This window comes from Mustela nigripes, chromosome 15 (genome assembly GCF_022355385.1).
Source record: "Mustela nigripes isolate SB6536 chromosome 15, MUSNIG.SB6536, whole genome shotgun sequence".
In the NCBI taxonomy this organism is placed as follows: domain Eukaryota; kingdom Metazoa; phylum Chordata; class Mammalia; order Carnivora; family Mustelidae; genus Mustela; species Mustela nigripes.
This window is the reverse complement of record NC_081571.1, coordinates 83,543,008-83,561,478: the sequence shown is the minus strand read 5'-3', so window position 1 is coordinate 83,561,478 and position 18,471 is coordinate 83,543,008. Positions and strand designations below refer to the sequence as shown.

General features: G+C 56.8%; 2 long non-coding RNA genes across 3 annotated transcripts in view; both read right to left on the bottom strand.

The window, feature by feature from the left end:
- Positions 1-3,094, bottom strand: part of LOC132002588 (uncharacterized) — a 183,892-nt gene extending 180,798 nt beyond the window's left edge. The window contains exon 1 of the long non-coding RNA XR_009399954.1: positions 1,705-3,094. This is a non-coding gene — a long non-coding RNA (uncharacterized LOC132002588). The remainder of the gene's footprint in view (positions 1-1,704) is intronic.
- A 235-nt stretch (positions 3,095-3,329) lies between these two features.
- The window catches only part of LOC132002886 (uncharacterized), a 202,555-nt gene continuing 187,413 nt past the window's right edge, over positions 3,330-18,471 (bottom strand). For both annotated transcript variants that reach the window (XR_009400057.1, XR_009400059.1), the window contains one exon: positions 3,330-3,432. This is a non-coding gene — a long non-coding RNA (uncharacterized LOC132002886). The remainder of the gene's footprint in view (positions 3,433-18,471) is intronic.

The following is an 18,471-nucleotide window of genomic DNA, read 5'->3' as shown; positions in this document are numbered from 1 at the left end:
CACGGCATCAGGGAAATACAAATCAAAACCACAATGAGATACCACCTCACACCAGTCAGAATGGCTAAAATCAACAAGTCAGGAAATGACAGATGCTGGCGAGGATGCGGAGAAAGGGGAACCTCCTACACTGTTGGTGGGAATGCAAGCTGGTGCAGCCACTCTGGAAAACAGCATGGAGGTTCCTCAAAATGTTGAAAATAGAACTGCCCTATGACCCAGCAATTGCACTACTGGGTATTTACCCTAAAGATAACAAATGCAGTGCTCCGAAGGGGCACGTGCACCCCAATATTTATAGCAGCAATGTCCACAATAGCCACACTATGGAGAGAACCTAGATGTCCATCCACAGATGAATGGATCAAGAAGATGTGGTTCATATACACAATGGAATACTATGCAGCCATCAAAAGAAATGAAATCTCGCTGTTTGCGATGACGTGGATGGAACTAGAGCGTATCATGCTTAGCGAAATGCGTCCATCAGAGAAAGACAATGATCATATGATCTCTCTGATATGAGGAAGTGGAGAGGCAGGTGGGGGGTTGGGGGGAAGGGAGGGAAAAATGAAACAAGACGGGATCGGGAGGGAGACAAACTGTAAGAGACTCTGCATCTCACAGAACAAACTGAGGGTTTCTGGGGGGAGGGGGGTAGGGAGAGGGTGTCTGGCTTATGGACATTGGGGAGGGCATGTGCCATGGTGAGTGCTGTGAAGTGTGTAAACCTGGCGATTCACAGACCTGTACCCCTGGGGCTAATAATCCACTATATGTTAATAAAAAAATAAAAAATTTAAAAGAATATTCACGCCCTCGATAATGTATGAAAGTACCCGTTCTCTGGCAACCTCATGTTCCCCGAAAATAACTGCTTCATATTCTAAAATATTTTATCGATGGAACAGGAACTCCTAGAACAGAAAAATAATGGCCAGTTCTCAGGTTCCCGGGGTTTTCCCTCCCCTGTGACTCTGGGCCATTTGGAGGTAGGAGCTCACGGAGAGGCGCCCTCCCCACCCTGGGGACCTCCGCACTGGGGCTGCCAGAAGATTCCTGAGCAGAGGGGGCTGGGGGTCCAGCCTGGTCTCCCCACCCCTCAAACCAGGAGCCCCGCAGCCCACCACGGGGTTGCCCCCTGCCTGCTGTATTCGTCTTGCCTGCTGTCTGTTTGGTTTCCACGCCCCTTTCCCTGGCCTCTCAGAAGCGCCCGTGACCGTGACCGTGACCGTGGTCACGCCCGTGCCCGTGACCCCCCGCAGCCCTGTCCTCCTGCGGGTCCAGCCCCAGCGGCGCACAGAGCCTCCTGCCCCCTCCCCAGGGCTTTCCCCGACACACCCCGCTCTCCGTGCTCTATCGAACTCGCTGGCTGACCCTTTCCTTTTTAGGACCCAGTCGGTCCTGACTCCAACGGCTCTTCTACTTGTTTCCAGATGCCTCACCCTTTTTTATCAGGGAATAAAAATAGGAGATGCTCTTTGGTTGCACAGGCCCGCGCAGGCCCGTGGTGAATCTAGGCCCCTTGTCTGAAAAATCAGGACATCTGAGGGACTAGAAAGAGGGCAGTCACCGCCGCGAGTTCTGGAGATAAGCCCACGCACGCGGACACACGCGACAGCCCTAGGGAAGCGGCGTGTCCCACGCCTGCCCAATGCCGAGAGCGCGGCTCCCAGGGGAACGGGAGCGTGCATTCATACTTACAGCTGGATGGCAGACGGACAGATGGATGGACGGACAGAGGAGGGCCTCGGGCAGGGCTCGGTCCTCAGCTTCAATACTGTCTCTGCTCCCGCCTGCAGGCCTGGTCTCCCAGATGATGGCAGTTTGTAATCCAAATCCAAATCGACCTTAGCGGATGCGTTGGTCCAGGGCTAATTGTGCCCAGGGCGGCGAGGTTGAGAAGAAGCTGGCCAGCCCCAGCTGTCATGGTCACTGGGCTTTTTTTCTTTTTTTCTCAATTTCTTCTGGAGCCCTGTGACGGCCGGGCTGCGGACCCGGGGCTGTTCCGCAAGGGCGAGTCGCACGGACTGGTCCCAGTTCCAGAGCCGGCTCTCAGGGCGGCCACCAGGCACAGCTCAGGGCATCCTGTTCGTCACGTCCTCCTGCCCCCGAGCAGCCACCTCGGAAATGTCACGCCGAGTCGTGGCCCATGCGCCCCGTTGACGATGTGTCCTTGATGTGCACCCTGCAGCCGCTTCCCCCTCGGGGCGTCTGCGATTCCCCCCCAGGGTCTCTCCTTGGACGCTCCAGACCCGGAAATAACACGGCGTCCACGGCAGGGTCCGGTCGCCCACACCCCTGGTGCGTGTGTCTGTCGCCAGCACCTCCTGAAGGCCAGGGGTGCTCTGACCGGGTGAGGCCGCCCGTGGGGCAGGTGAGCGCCGCAGGCCTGAGCCCACAGTTCTGCTCTGGCTCTAACAGCATTTGGGGGAACCTTTTCCCTCTGCCTCTGTCCCCGGGTCCCTTCCGCAGCGGCTCTTCCACAGACTGGGAATCGTCCTGGGAGAAGAACCCCTTCCTTACAAAAATGGCCTCTCGTAAACCTCAGGCCCCTGGTCATAGTGACGCGGTTACTTACACGCTTGTCGTTTTGTTCTAAACATGCTCTCCCATCGGCCTAGCGTCCCGGAGGAGGCCAGACTGACTCCAGCACGTGTAACCCTCACACACCGTGAAATTTCTTGTCCTCCGTGCTTTCCTTCACGGAAATCTGACCAGAGGTCAGAGGTGCCCTTGGAGGGCCTGGGCGTCGGGGGCGGCAGCTGTGCGGAGTGTGCTCGGGGCTCTCGAGGGGGTGCAGGTGTAGGACGTGAGCGGGGCTTTGTCCTCTCCACTGGAACCAATGCCGGGATGAGCTTTCAGTTGGGTTTTGCTTTTAAACTATTAATGCCTTGCGAGGCAGAGTCTGACAGTCCGTAATGTTCCTGCATTCCTGCATAAACGAGGGGAAAGAAAAGGAAAAAGCCACCAGAGACTGAAGGCGGAGGGCGCCGGCGAGCCTGTCCTCACAGCACGTCTCAGGGCCGGGTGTGACATGCAAGGAAAGGTCTTCCTGGACCGGCGATGCGGTGTGGTGAGCTCAGTGTGGGAAATGGAAGAAACTGGGGCTCCTGGAGGGGGTGGGGCCCCTCAGCCAGAAGCTGCCTCATCCCACAGCTGGCCCGGGGTCCGGAGGCCTGGGAACCGTGGAAACAGGTAGGGGCCTCGGCTTGGGCACAGACGTCCAGACGCTGGCACACAGCACCTGTATCGCGGGCACGGATGTCGAGCGAAGGGAGCTGCGGAGGGAACGCATCCGTGTCTCGATGTGCTTCCTGGTGAAGATGGCTCTCGGCTCCTTGTGCCTCCAAGACCGGCGTCGAGGTAGGCTGCGGGGCTGCGACAGACGCGGGTCCACTGGCTCGACACAGAGCCGGCGGCGGGTAGGGCCTGCGGAGTGAAGACAAGAGACGGGGTTAAGTGCCAGGAAGTCACTTTCCAGAGGCAAATGCACGTTTCCCCTCTGAAAGGAGGTGAGGCTGATGCTAACACCTTGCCCCTGCAGAGAAGGGCTCCGAGAGGAGCCGCCGGGGGTCCTTTGTTCAGGCCGGACAGATGTCACAGGCGCCCCAGGGGTCGCAGGGGTCACAGGGCTTCTCAGGACAACTCCGGCTTGTTAGAACCAAGGCAAAGACGAAAGCATTTCAGGCGGGTCTGCAGGAATCGACAGCCGGACAGGGACGGGGTTCGTGTGCGCAACCATGTCCCCCAAACCCTGGAGAGGTCAGGAAAGGGCAAGAGTAAAAGAAGCCAAATTTCTCATTTTTTCCTGAAGGTCGGGGATGACCACGCACCCGCTGCACCTGGCGGGCCGCGGCCTAGAGGCCGGGCAGGGGGAAGACGTGCCGAAGAGGCCACTTAGAGCCACAAGAAGGAAGAGCGCCTGCGGAGAGTCCACAGGAAACCCGAAGTCCCCTGAAGGCTAAGGCAAGCTTGAGCAAACGAAGAGCGCAGGACGCTGTTTGACATAATCCAATGCCCACGTCACAGAGACCTCCCTTCCTTCTAACGTAGTCTAGGCGTTTACTGTCATTCCAGTAAAAACCCACTAGAAGGTTCTTCTCTTCCTCCTCCTCCTCCTTTTCGGACGGGGAGGGACAAGATATGCTGGACGTGTGGTGCGCGGTCAAGGAATCTTGAACACTGAAAAAATAAAATCAAAGAAAAAATAAATAAACGCTTAAGGCTGGCGAATAATGTGGCTTTTTGGGGGAAGAGAATAGGAATCATCAGTCCCAGTAGGTGGACAAGTGCATCGTAATGACAGACAGTAAACAGTGCAGAATCAGTACCTGGATACACAGATCCACGATGGCTTTGAAAATCTAGAAAAAGACCCAAATATGCAGAGGAATGTGACATCTGATAAAGGTGATGTTTCAAACAGGGGAGAGGAAGATGGATTTTGACGTGTGTGGGAACAACCGAGTAGCCCGTAGTCCCACCTTTGACGAGGTTACACTTTAAGGAGGTCAAAGGTTGTACATAATACGAGAAGTCCTAAAACTGACAGGGCGTTTTTCCAGGGACAAGATCTAAGTAAGAAGGTCTTTGTAACGGACCAAATCTGGTGAAAGACAAGACTGAGCCACCTCGGCTTACTGCCCACGACACCCGTGGCTGCCGTTCCCCAGCCTGGAACAGAAGGAAAAGACAAGGGAGCGGCTCAGAGCCATGTCTGAGCTTCCCGTAAGATGCAAGACCTCCGGTAAGTCAATCAGAGAAGAAGGATTTCCAGTCCGACGGATATGTTCAGCGTCCACAGGTCCTCAGGTCACAGAAAGGAAACACGCACGGGTCTTCAGCATTTGAGAAGGTGCCCAGCCTCTGTCCGTAAAGGGCTACTTACAGCAAAAATTATGAATCCTCACCCCCGTGAGCTGGGAAGAGACTGACAAGGTGCGGAGAGACAAGCTCTCTACGGTCCGCTGGGACTGTCCCCCAACGGCCCCTCTAGAGAACAACTTGGCGATACACGTGACGATTTCAACAAATGCTTGTCCATTTCCAAAGGCAATTTCTCTCTTAGGAATGTGTCCCTCACGCACGCATGGGATTCTTTATTTTTACTTCGCAGTATTAGAAAACCCAGTCGACAGTAGAGAGCTGGTTAAACAAATCATCGCTCATTGTCCAAGGGAATGAATCGGTCATCGTGGAGGAGAATAGAAGGTCTCCTTCCCCCCTCGGCCTGCTGGGCTTCGAGATGCGGATCCAGGCGAGACACTGTGTCACAGGGCGCGCTGCTTGTGTGCACACCCGAGGACAGAAGACAAAAGCATTCACTTGCTTGCGTACGTGGCACATTCCGGAGATGCCTCTGACAAGGATGCTAGGGGCGGGAGGCAGTGGGTGCAGCCGGCAGGAGAGAAACCTGCACGCCCGGAAGCAGGAGGCTCGCACGGGAAGGAGGGGTCACTGACGGAGGGTCCCCTCGAGGCTCTTCGTGCTTGGCTTTGACCCTTCAGGATTTCCTCCCCTCTGTCCCCCCATTTTCTTGTATTTCTGGAATATCTGTTTCTCTCCCTGCAAAGCTATACTTTTCAAGGGCTGGAAACAACCCGACTGATCCTCACGCCATCTCTGTCCCCAGTGCCAGGAAAGCTGGCGGGCCGGCAGTGGGCCCTCATGGATTATCACTGGAGGAAGAGTCTGTCTTCTCCCAGTCCCTGTTTGAAACGGCCCACGGACTCAGCAAGTGGTGCTCTGCGGAGATGCCCCCTCCAGGCCAGGGGCTGGCGATAGGCTCTGAGCTGCGTGCTCCCCACGACGCACAGTTGCCAGGCACGGGTGTGGGGCTGTGGGCCCAGTGGCCGCTTCTTCTCCCTAATTAACTTTCCACAACCTTGGTGACGATGATTCCAGATGAGGATTCCAAGAAGAAGCGCAGATTTCAGGACGGCAGGAGCACAGAGTGAGGCTTGTACAGAGCCGAGATCTAGGGTCCTCAGCCGCTGCCACGTTTGCTGTCGGCGCCTGCGTGTCCGCTCCCCCGGTCCAGAGTCCCCAGACCTAGAGCTGCGGGGAGCGTGGTGGCGGGGTTTACGGCTCGGGGTGTGCGTTCCCCACTCTGCCTTCGTGGGCGCCCTCCACGACCCTCCTTCCTCTTTTTCCTTCCCACTGAGTTTGGACAAGGCCCCCCTTTGCACCTTCAGAAAAAACGCTCAGCCCCTCCCGGTGCTCTCAGCACCTGGCTCCCAGCTTGTCCATGAAGGCCGGGGAGGCGCACAGTGGGCTCGCACCACGCAGCCCGCACACCCCTCTGTAGGGCCGGCTGGACTTCCCGGACGGAGGGCCCACGCTCAGGTGGCGGGTGGCACGGCCTGTCCGGGCAGCTCGCGCTCCCTCCGGGTGAGTAGTTTTCCTGCAGGCAATTGTAAACGGTCCGTCCTGCTCCTGTGTCGTCCTATCCACCTGCATCACGTTAATTGAACATCCCATGACTTTGGCCAGTGTCTTTGCTGTCACACTGCACCATTTAGGTCTTTGATTTACCTGGACGGCACCCGCAAAGACAGTCTCCCGCAGCCACACTCCTGCTTCCCTGCCGTAACACCCGTGCAGACACCCATTCAACGTCACAAAAGCGTCTGGAGGGATTTCATACTTCCCCGTGAGGCCATGACTTAGGTCACCTGGCTAGGGGTTCTCTGGGGGGAGGGGCGGAAAGTGACCTCCCAAATCTGCACTTTCCCTCTAAACTGAAGATTAACTGAACCAGGATGTCTGGCGAGGCACCGTGTTGCAGTATTTCCCAGACTGTGTGGCCACGGGACCAAGGTTTTCCCAGTGAAACGTAGGCAGGAGCTATGTGTCTCCTAAGACTTCTGCGTAGTCTCTTTTAAAGGGGAGGACGATGCCTTTGTCTATCCGCCCCTGCATCCTGCTGCTCAGAACATGAGTCTGATGGTCGGAGCACCGGCAGCCACTGTGGACTGTGACAGCAGGGCCAAACCCCAGTGACATTAGAGCAGACCTGAAATGTTGGATTCCAGTGGACCACCATACCAGTCTACATGTGAATGCACACCAGCTTTGCATTTCTTCTCCTTTTTCTGTTTTTTGTCTTTTTTTTTTTTTTAACATTTTATCTATTTATTTGACAGACAGAGATCACAAGCAGGCAGAGAGGCAGGCAGAGAGAGAGGAGGAAGCAGAGAGCCTGATGCGGGGCTCAATCCCAGGACCCTGAGATCATGACCTGAGCCGAAGGCAGAGGCTCAACCCACTGAGCCACCCAGGTGCCCTGTTTTTTGTCTTTTTTTAAAGGATTTTATTTATTTATTTGAGAGAGAGAAAGAGAGAGAGTGTGAGATGGGAAGGGCCAGGAAGGAAGCAGGCTCTCTGCCGAGCTGGGAGCCTGATGCAGGACTCGATCCCAGGACTCCAGGACGGTGCCCTGAGCCGAAGGCAGTCGCTTCACCAAAGGAGCCACGCAGGTCCCCTTTCGTCTTATTTTTTAAATATTTCATTTACTTATTTGACAGAGAGTGAGAAAGAGAGAGTATTCGGGGGAGGGGCAGAGGCAGAGGCAGAGGGAGAGAATCTCAAGCAGACTCTGTGCCGAGTACAGAGCCCCACGTGAGGTTTGACCCCACGACCCGGAGGTCATGACCTGAGCCAAAATCAAAAGTCTGATGCTCGACCGACTGAGCCAGCCCTGCGCCCCTCCGCTCATTCTCACTACTTTTATTACCATATATACTTGCCTACATTATCATATAAACAAGTACTTCTATTGACTGTATTACGAGGTTCTCACCACAAGGCTTATGGTTTACCTCGAGGTGTTTATTAACTTATTCTTAATTTCCGTTTCTTATCAGAGGGAATCAGAGAGTTTCCTGGACCTGTGTTGTCTTCCCACCAAATACACGTGGTTGTTTTGGGTCCTGGCTCTGTACTGTGTTTCCCGGTGTGGTTCCCGCATTTCTCCAGCACGGTAAGCGCCCGGGTACGAGACCCCTCCCGGCCCCACTCGGCGCTGTCTCCCTCCGCTCTTCACAGACGGGTCCAGGCTTTCTCTCTCCTTCCTGTTCTCCGACTCGAGCCCTGAGAGAGGAGCCGTCAAAGAATGTGCATTACCACAGCTCGGTGGGAAGCGCTGGCTGGTGGCAGCCACAGGACCCAGAGCTGGATAGAGAGAGTCATCCTCCCGAATTTAGAGGTGGACTTCCTATATTTAGTTCTGATCTCAAATAGGAAAACTTTCAGGCTGAAAATTTATAGATTAAATAAGAAGTAGAGCAGTTTTCTGTGTGCCTGCCCTGAACCGGAGGCTCCCACAACACCACGGGAGTTGTCACCGGTAAATGCTGACCTTGGCACGGTGCGGGGTGAGGGCCGTGCCGGGGGCGGCTCTGCTCCTTCCGCGGACTTCGCGTCTGCGGGGGGTGGGGGGGCGACACTTAGAGGTTGGCAATACCATCGGCGCCGGTTTTACCAAAGTGGTGGCCAGATGCTCCTGGCGTGCCCGACCCACCCAACCGCACCGCCACCCCGTGCTGGGGGACGCATCAACACACCCCACTTCCAGACAGGGACACTGGTGCCCGGAGACATGAAGTTGCTCTCCCAACAGCACGGAGCCTCAGTGACAGGACCGAGGCTGGCATCACAGCCCTGTCCCTCAAACGCTCTGCTCCTCCGCCAGCCCATGCGGAGAGCTCCCTCTGATCTCGAGGAATCGGATGCGGCGAATCCTCAGTGTTTGCGGATTCTGACCACGCACACTTGCCTGCTTGTGGAGCCCCAATATCCTTCGTCGCGGTGCGGTGGCGGCCACACCCGATGCGCACAGCGCGGTGAAGCGAATGAGGCAGCTGCGGTGCCCGTGCCCAGCTGAGGTCTACCAGGCAAAGCTCTGCCATCTCGTCTCAGATCCTACATGGCAGCACGCGTCCTTTCTGGGGTCTTTAGGGCCACTGTTCAAACTTGTGTGCTTTTCATGAGTGACTCCCCCCTCCTTTTTTAAAAGTTTCTATTTATTTATCTGGCAGAGAATTAGAGCCAGAGAGCACAAGGGGAGGGAATGGCAGAGGGAGAGGGAGAAGCAGACGCCCCACCAAGCAGGGAGCCCGATGTGGGCTCCATCCTGGGACCCTGGGATCATGACCTGAGCTGAAGGCAGACGCTTCACTGACGGAGCACCCCAGGCGCACCATGACTTCACTATTTTAAGTGGACACTAATGACGGTGCTGAGGTGCTGCCTACCGTCCGCACGTGCAGGAGGCTGTGCTGTGGCCCCGTCCTGTGTGTGCGACGGCCGTGCTGTGGACGGGCCTCCCGCGGGCACAAGTCACAGAGCTGTTGCTGGGAGTCCCATGTTAATGAATCAACTATATGGATTAAATACGGTGACTTTAAATGGAAACATGCGTCAAGTGACATGCAAGGAGCAATTATGAACATGTTGTGACCAGGGGCTCGCAGGACGTGACCCCATGCGTCCCCAGGAGCGACGGCTCCGTATTGGCTAGTTTCGAGCTCCCGGTGACTTTGTGGAACGCCCCTGCTGTGACTCATGAGAACGGCGCACGGGGCGGGGGCTCTGCAGGGAAGCTCAGCCTTATTTCTTCTACTTTCCCGTTCTTTGGTTGCTCGTCTGCTGTGGCCGCAGCAGGGAGGGGTCTCGGGGGACAGACGTTCTCTCCGCTTCAGGCATCCGTGGAGCAAGCACGGCTCCCTCCGTCCTGCTCCGACCCCAGCAGCTGGTTTGTGAACCGTGGCTTGGGCCGCTCGGCCTTCCCGAAGTGCCAGAGAACAAAGGGGCCTCAAGCAGGAGAACAGGCGGGAACATCAAGGTTCCCAAGGCGACCTTGTGATCTTCCTTTAGGTTTTGGGACTTCCTGGGGCCCGACAGCATATTCATGTTGGCCTCCGAAGCAGGAAACCATCCTGCCCAAAACAAGACGAGGGAAGGAGGTTGTCAGGAAATCCCATGCTGGATCAGTGGAGACTGAGTCTGGATGCCACGCACGAGTCCCCACTTCTGGAGACGCGGGTACAGGGCGTGCAGGAAGCTCGGAGCGGAAAGTACACGGATGCCGCTGAATGTCCCACGGGCGGACTCAGGGATTCACGGGACCAAACGCAGATGCCACGCAGGCGGCCGGTACACATGTGCCAAATCACCTCTTAGTAGAGGGTTAGTAGAGGGTCCTCTGGGCAGGGACGCAAAGGTCCAGCTTCCGTACTCTCTTCCGACGCCTCCTCTGCTCTGGTTCCCGGGACACACGGGAAAAACCATTGCCCTGCAGTAGTGGAAGCTGAAACAAAGACTTTCTGGGGCAACTGCAGTCGGCGCGGCGGCTTCTTCACAGGGGCGCCCGAGGGGGCGGGGCAACCAGGGACCGAGTTGCAGAGGGGCGAGCCCTGAGCCAGCCCCGCGTCAGGACCGCGGCCAGCGCCCTGAGCCTGGTCCCTTCCCCGCCTGCCCTGATGCCCATCTCCCGGGCATCTCCTGTGACTGTGACGCGTGAAGGGCCGTTAAGTACGTTGTTAGATCTTTTTTCCATTTTGCAGGTGTGACCGTGTTCTCCTCATCCTTAGTAAACCTTTTCTCAAATAACACTCAGTACTCTCACGGGCTGAAGTAAGGAATGGCAACTTCCTGGTTTTTTCTCTAAAATAGAGTCTGTCAGCTCTTGAGGTCAATTTGGCTCACATTTATCCCACTTTTTTTTTTTACAAAGCCCATGACTTGCTGAGGGACCCCAGCGGAGCATCTTAGCCCGGAGTGGGAAACCCAGTGTCCCTGGGGTTGCTGGAGGAAGCCCCCCGGGCAGGGGTGCGGAGTCCGGCAGGGGGACCGTGGGTGGGCGGTGGTGCACAGAGCCCAGCGTGGGCAAAGGCACGGCCCCTCGTGTGCCAAGAACTCGCCGTGGTTCTCCTGGGAAACAGTGCAAGACACGACTTGGTTCAAAACAAGGTCTGTTCTTCATGCAAGAACAATAAACGAGTCTGAGCACGAAACAAGCAAAATCTGGCTCAGGCGGAGGGAGGCCAAACGCGGTACAAAAGGTTTTGTAGAACGCAGGTAGTTAGAGATGTCCGTATGCGGCTGCCACGGGAGGGAGGCAAGGCCGCGACCCGCGCACGGCCCCGAGCACCTCCCAGCTCCTCTAAGAATGGGGTCGAGGCGACCGGCACCCCTGCCTTCCCAGGGTCCTCACTGAGGGGCTCAGTCCACTCCCGGCTTGGGTTAGCCTCTTGCTTTCTCTCAGCTTACCTCTCCCTCCTCCCGATTGTTCTGAGAAGTGGAGCGCCAACTCCTGAAGACGGAAGTTAATTGCTGGCCGTGACCCTCTAGGTCTATGTAATTACGCCACGTCTGGGGTAAAAAGAGCCCAGGGACCAGGTGGTACCAGGCGACCTCAAGCCCTGGAAACAGCTGAGGTGACACCCACCCAGCCGGTTCGCTTCTGGGGTTTGGGGTCGGCACAGAGAGACAGGAGAGGAGACACACAGGGAAGCCTGGGGACACAGAGGAAGGACAGAGGAGAGGGTGCTGCCTGATGGTGACGGTGTGTGTGACCATGTTCTTACCGTGTTCCACTTCAGGGAAAAGCCACGGCCTTAAAACATGTTCCTTTCCCTTAAACTGGCCAGAATTGTCACATGACTGGCAAGTAAAGATTCTCACCGCGGCAGCGGCTGTTGCCGGAGCACCTCTGGGGCAGGGGGGTCTGCTGTGCAAAGACGGAACCTGCGGGATGTGCACAGCAACAGGCCCTCTCGGGCAGGAGCACAGAGGGGTCCCCGGCTGTCCTCAGTCTGGGCTCGGTGGTGCTAACTGTGGTCAACCTGCTACCCTCAGAGGGGCTCGTCTGCACCTCTGCACATAGCCCACTGCCACGGGAACTGAGGTCCTGGCATCTTCCATTAAAGGGGATACACGTCATTAAATTCATGATGAAAAGATCATTATCTGCAGTCATTTTGAGAAAGGAATCAGAGAAGGGCTGGTTTGGGGAAGCATCAGAGTATCCAGCCCAAATCTGTCTTCTTACTGAGATGGTCTGTCCTAGCTGGGAGTGGGAGGCAGTCCGACGTGCCGGGGCTCCAGGGAGCAGGTGGCTCATGTGAAAACAAGAGGCTAACTCAGAGTGACCTTGTCCTCACTTGGCCTTTTGACTTTCAGATGCAGGAACGGGACACAGTCTCCGGAGCACTCCGGGATCTGCAGTTCGAGCTTGCCGATACATTTCACAGAAGCTTCTTTCTTAGCTGAGGCAAGAGTCTCTTTTTGGAGAATGATGTCCTTCCTCCGGTGGCTGAGAAGGAAAACTGGTAGCCCACGGCTCAAGACTCCTGCTGCCTCTCCCTGCTGCGGAAGGTGCTGGCATGAACACGGGCTCCAAGACACGGCTCTTCCTGCCACGGCTCTTCCCACAGTGCCTCGTGTCCACTCCCGGTCGCTGAGTCAGAAAGTGCTCGATGTAGTGGCTAAAAATGACCAGGGGATTAGCCTACCATGTCTGTGGTTCAGCAATGCACACGCCCCTAACGGGCCCCCCCGGTTCAGGGTCCACACAGACAGCCACCTGAGACCTGCCTCCTGCCTCACCGACAAGGTGGCTGGCTGGACATAGCTGTGGGGCATCCCAGGGCTGCCCGAGCTCCCTGCATGCATCCACAGTCACTTAGAGCACAGAGGGACATGGAGTGGGTGACTGGTGCCCTAACCTCCCATGGATAACGCCCCCGTGGGCCTCTCCAGCCGCACCTGCTGCCCTGGAGCCCTGGACTGTATTCCTAACTGACCACTTGCTAGATCTGCTGGGATTTCCGGGGTGGGGGCGCCTTCAGTGTCACACAGCCAGAGCGGGAGTCCGGATTCCAAGGAGAATCCTGATTTCCCCAGGAAGCATGACTTTTTCTACCCATCTTCTTATGCATCAGAGGAGAAATGTATGCGTATCTGGGGGACACACATGAATGCCAAATTTCGAAACCAGGAACATTCCACCTTCAGGCTTCGTGACAGCAGAGTCAGGCCGTGGCACCCAGTTTCTTTAGCCCCTTGTGGTTCAAAGCCACATTTACGTTAGATTAACATTCAGCCAAGGACATTCTCGGCTCCGGCGCCTTCCTCCAAGGACATTCTCAGCTCGGGAGCCTCCTCCTGCTTGTCTTCTAGTCTCACAGGACCTGCGAGGCTCTGTCGCACGTGGGCAGCCAGGGAGGGACACGAGACGGGACAGAGGATGGGCAGGGAGGCAGAGACAGTCGGGTGGGGTGCTCTGCCCATGAGGACCAGGGAGGCTGTCCTCTGGGTCTGGTGGCTGTGCGGTGCTGGGTCCCACATTGCACGGGTGCCATGGACCCCCCAAGGACAGTGGGGTCTCCTTTGGATCTAAACCATACTGTGCCCTCAACGCCCACTAGCTGTCTGTGGTGCCCGGGGAAGCACTGAGCTTGCTCCAAGGGTAGCCTCCACATCACCCATTTGGGAGTCACGGACCAACTTTATGGGCCCCCGTCTATCAGGGGGCCTTCCTCCCAGCCACACCAGGTCACTGATCGCATTGCTCTGAGCGCACAGCTGTTGGAAAGGTCCAGGGAGGACGTGGATCCAGAGCCCTTTCTAGACTTAGGCCAAAGCCGATGGCTGATGCCCCTGAGGGAGCCCCACTCCTTGAGAAGACATGCTGAGCACTGACTCCTCTCTGGGGGCGAAAGTGAAGTCTTTGGGGTATGGCCTCACTACACCTGCTTGCTAGCTCATTCTGTGATTCCTTAGAAAAACAAGAGATATCTAGGGCCTGTGTTGTGTCACACGGAGATATACAGCAATGTGAATTACTCACATAAAGACACACATCGGCAGCACTCTCCTATTCATTGCATCGGGAGGGGGACTGTGTGGTCAGAACCCTGACCCCAACACCTCTAGGGACCCCAGGGACAGGGCACCAAAGGCTCCGCTTTTCACAGTAGGTTGGCTCACCCTCGGCCCAAATGTCTCCACTCCTACCCTTCTCTGCCATAAATGCTGGAAAACCAAACACTCAAATTTCCCAGTCCCGCTGCTGCTGGAGTGGCCAAGGGACATGTCGTGTTTCCTATGATGAATGAGGTTGGCAGCTCCACACATTCTCTTCCTCCCCCTTGGCCATGCTTGCCCTTTCTGCCTTGAACATGGACATCATGGAGATCACAGTGACACGGCAGCCATTCTGCGCCAGGAAGAAGGCTCAGGAGAATTGTAGACGGCCGTCCTCAGGCTGCTGAGCGGTCAGACCAACCATAGAGCGGCAACCTCAGGACTCCTGGTGACGTGAGAAGAACAGCCTTCCCACGTGTGCTCTTACGCTCACACTTGCTGTTACACAAGATGAGCCACTACTGGCTCGGACAGTGGCACCCAACTTGCTTATCGCACCTGTCACTGGTAACCAGATGAGTCAAAATGCTGAATTATGGAAAATCTTTGCTATAGACAACTCAGTGCCTTATGAATTTCTTCCTCCTCTTCTTCCTCCTCCCAGGCGGGTATGCTATGCAGTATTTCCCGAACACATCTGAACATAAAATTTATCACCATCCTCCTAACCCTTTAGGTGGGTTTAGGAAAAGGCTGCCTTAGTTTAAAAGCAAGTCTGGGTACTCAGCAAAATAGTGGGGTGGGCATAGCTTCCTTGGTGCTTGTCCTGTATGGTGAGAGGAGTGGGCATATTGGAGTCTCGGGTTCAGACCCACACCCTTCCTCCCTAGTTGCGTGCTTCTGTCTAGTTCACTTCCTCTTGCCACCTCGGTGTCCCGTAATGAACGCGGGGATGGTAAGAGCCATGTCACAGGCTGTGATGAGGGAGAGGGGTCGGATCCTGTGTGCCCGGGGTCTGCCAAGTAGGCGGCACCCAGACGAGGTTAGTCCTTGCTCCTTCCCCTTCTTTCCAGCTCCACAGCTCTTTCTGGAAATAACATGGGAGCCTTTGCTTTCCTAAAGGCTCAGTTTCTCATCTGCAAGCACTGAGCCTGGATCAGGTCCTGGAGCGTCCTTGCTTTCAGTGCTACACACCAGGAGGGTTCCCCAAGACCACCCTCAGTCCCAAGTGTCCCCTGGGGGACAGGGCCACCCAGGCCAGCAATCTCTGCTTGGTGGCCTCTGCTGCCCCTTTCAGCTCCCAAATTTTAACCCAAGCTGAGCAACCCCATATCCGCCATGTTGAGGCTGAGTGCCTACGAAGGACAGAGGAGGAGGCGGCTGCCTCAACTCTCCAGGCAGCTGTGTGTGGCCTGGGCTGTGGTCAGTAGACCCTGGGAGTGGGCGGGGCAATTACGTGCACGGCCTCAGTAAGGAGCCGAGAGCCGCGGGATGATTTGCTCAGTTGTGCATTCAGTGACTGATACTCCTTGTAGCTCAATCATTTATGCATTTCTTAGGGGGGGTTGTGTGTTATTTTGCCTCTCTCCATCACGTCCCTGGCCAGAGGCAGATAGCCCTCCGCTCAGCCTTAACCCCCTGTCACCTGGAGAACCGTCTCCGCCGAGAAGCCAAGTTCTTCCCAAGGCTCACCCGGGAGGAAAAGGGAGCCCGTCTCAAGCGGCCGACAGTCGGTGTGGCCGACGCGGCTTGTAGTCTCATCAGCGGAGACAAGGAGCCCCCCCCCCCATGAGTGAGTCAGCCTCTCTGGGTGTGCGTCCCACATGTCAGGAGGGGCCCAGCACCTCCTAATTCCCTGAAGGTCTCCCACTCAGCAGCCTCGCTGGGCGGGGGCGCACCCCCGTGTCTGGGCCCCATCTGCTCCCTGCTAATGGAGAGTGGAGTGTGGGAAGAGAAGATGCTTTTGCAAACGCACTTTCAGGTGGGGCTGCTGTTGAACAATGTCGCTTTGTATCTTGGCCCCTCCCCAGCCCCGCGTGTGACTCATACCTGACCGTGTTGTGCATGACATTTACGGGCACTCGAGGGCCATCTGGGGGCTGGGGCCCGGCGGCCGCCGCTGTTTAGAAAGAGAATTGCTGTCTGCGAGGGTTCTAGACACCCACTTGTCCACACCCTGGGAGGAGCAGGGCTCTTCATCGTGTCTGGACTTAATAAAGGACAGACCGGGCTGCGACACACGCACTACAATGCGTCTCCTCCAGGAACCCTCTGTTTCAATTTTCTGCTCTGCCTTGTGTACACAGAAAACCGCCCCCGGACTGAAGCACTCCAACCCCGCTCCAGCTTCCCCCGGTGAGCACGCCACGGATGCTGCGTGGGGGCACCTTTTGGCTTTGGTGGGATATAGAATGGCACCGTGTTGCAAGGGTCCATGGTCCTAGGGTTCAACGCAACTTTGTGAAAAACTGTGATTTTATCAATACAGAAACGATGCTTAGAATGGCATTTCTTCTTGTGTTTAGGCTGCAGAGTGCCACGTACAGCAAGAACTTTCCCGAGGGCACCCCGAAGGCCTGCTTGTTCTGGGAGGTAAGGTGACTACGGGCATCACCTCCTCTCGATGCCACAAGAGGAAAACGAGGCCCCAGGGGCCTCGGAGGGGGCTTTGGCAACAGCCCAGTGTGAAGGGAGACCAGGCTGGACGCCGGGGCCCCTGCTCGGGAGCACGGCGCCACGTGGGGGACCATCACACCACCCACACGCTGCTTCTCTGCAGACGTTGCCAGCAGCCACCGGGGCCAAGCTGGGAGGCCGGCTGGTGGATCTGGGGACATTGGCCGTGTCCTCATCGGTCACACATCGGAATGAAAGAACAGCTTTTTGTTGTCCCTTTTTCCAACATCTTCACATCGCAAACATCTAAGGTACAGAGAAACTGCTGAGCTTGTGTGCTCCCTGCCTCTCCCAAAAGGAACGCCTTGTATCTCCCAAACTCCCTGGGTTCAGCCCAGACTCCCTGTTCTGGGAGCTTCTCTTCGTTGTGGCCGGGGCTCCTTTGTACACCCTCAGGTGTCCCGCCCTGCGGTGGCCCTTCCTCCCTGCAGCCACCTGCGGCATTCCCGCCCTCGCCCCTGCCTGGCACAAGCAGCGCCAGGGCCGTCTCCTCACAGGACACGGGGCGTCTGCACGGGAAAGCCAGAGAGCCGGCACTCAGCGTAGGACCTGTGCCTCACTGGGCTCAGCCGGCTCCGCGGGGCACCTTCCCCTCCAGAAGCAAAACAGACTCTTGGTCCTGCGAACCATTTAGCTCATAGCAGTTCCCCCCAAAGCATGAACTCATTCCAGTTCTCAGCGGATCAGGGTCGGTGAGGAACAGTACAGGGACAGGTGCCACTGGGATGAATGGGGGACCCGGCGCCGGGACTTGGCTTGACACGGGCCGCGTTCCACAGCCTGGCCTAGGTCAAGCGGCCGAGAGAGACGGGTCCAGAGGCACGGGATTAAGGAGATGCAGTCAGCTGTTATACCTGCCTTTAAAGGAATGTAGTGGGATTGTAATCCTCTAAAAAGCCTTCACCCAAGGGACTGTTTCTCTAGGAAGAAGGCCTCTTTAGTAAGGATAGGTCCATGTGCAAAACATCAATTTTCAGATCAAGGCAGAGATATTCTCTTCACGGATGATGGTTGTGCTTCCGAAGTTGTTAAACAGTTTGTTCAGCAATTTAATTTGGCAACATTCGGCTGCGTCTTCAACCTGAGCGTTGACCTTCTAGTCTGCAGGAGACACGCGCTGGAGGACAAGTGCTGGGTCACCAGCAGCCCCCCGTGAGGAGCTGGGACACTGAAATGGGGTTCAGTCGGCTTCGCAGGGATCCGAGCCGGGGAAAGCCATTTCTGCGACCTCCTGCAAAGCTTCCAACTCTCAGGACAACAGGGACCATGTCCCTGGGGGGCAGCTCTGGAGCCCCCTCCATGCGCCGGGAACGCGAGGGCCGCCAGCCTGTCTTGGCCGGGGCCTTCCTGGAGGGCCTTCCCCTCCGGCCCCGCAGGGCGCCTTGCTCTCTCCCGGGGCTGCCCTCACCCTCTCCTCGCTCCTCCCCGGCTGGCTTCCTGCGGCACCGGGACAGGGGATCAGAGAAGGATCAGAGAAGACCGTGCCATGTTCCCATCGCGGTCTCCAGCAGCCTGTTCTTTCAGGTCCTTCCTACGATGGGGTGGTCCCTGCTCCGGTGACCACAGCGTCCCCCGCCCGGGCGTTCCCCGGTTCTCCCGGCTCCTGCTGCAGCTCCTCCCTTGAGCACAGAAGCCGCCCCTAGAGCTCCGACTTCCACCACCTTCTTCCCTCCCCCGTCCCTTCCAGCGATCCCTGCTGTACCGCTCCCTGTTAGCAAACCCAGGCAGGCTGTGGGTCTCCATGAACTCCTCCTGTCGGGGCACCTGCACCCACTCTGCTCCGACCCCCTTGCCCGCCATCACCCCTTCCACAGTCCCCAATGCCACCCGGCTCGGCTGTCGCCTCTGATAGCTCCTTCTGTCTGTCCGAGCCTCTGATAGCTCCTTCTGTCTGTCCGAGCCTCTGATAGCTCCTTCTGTCTG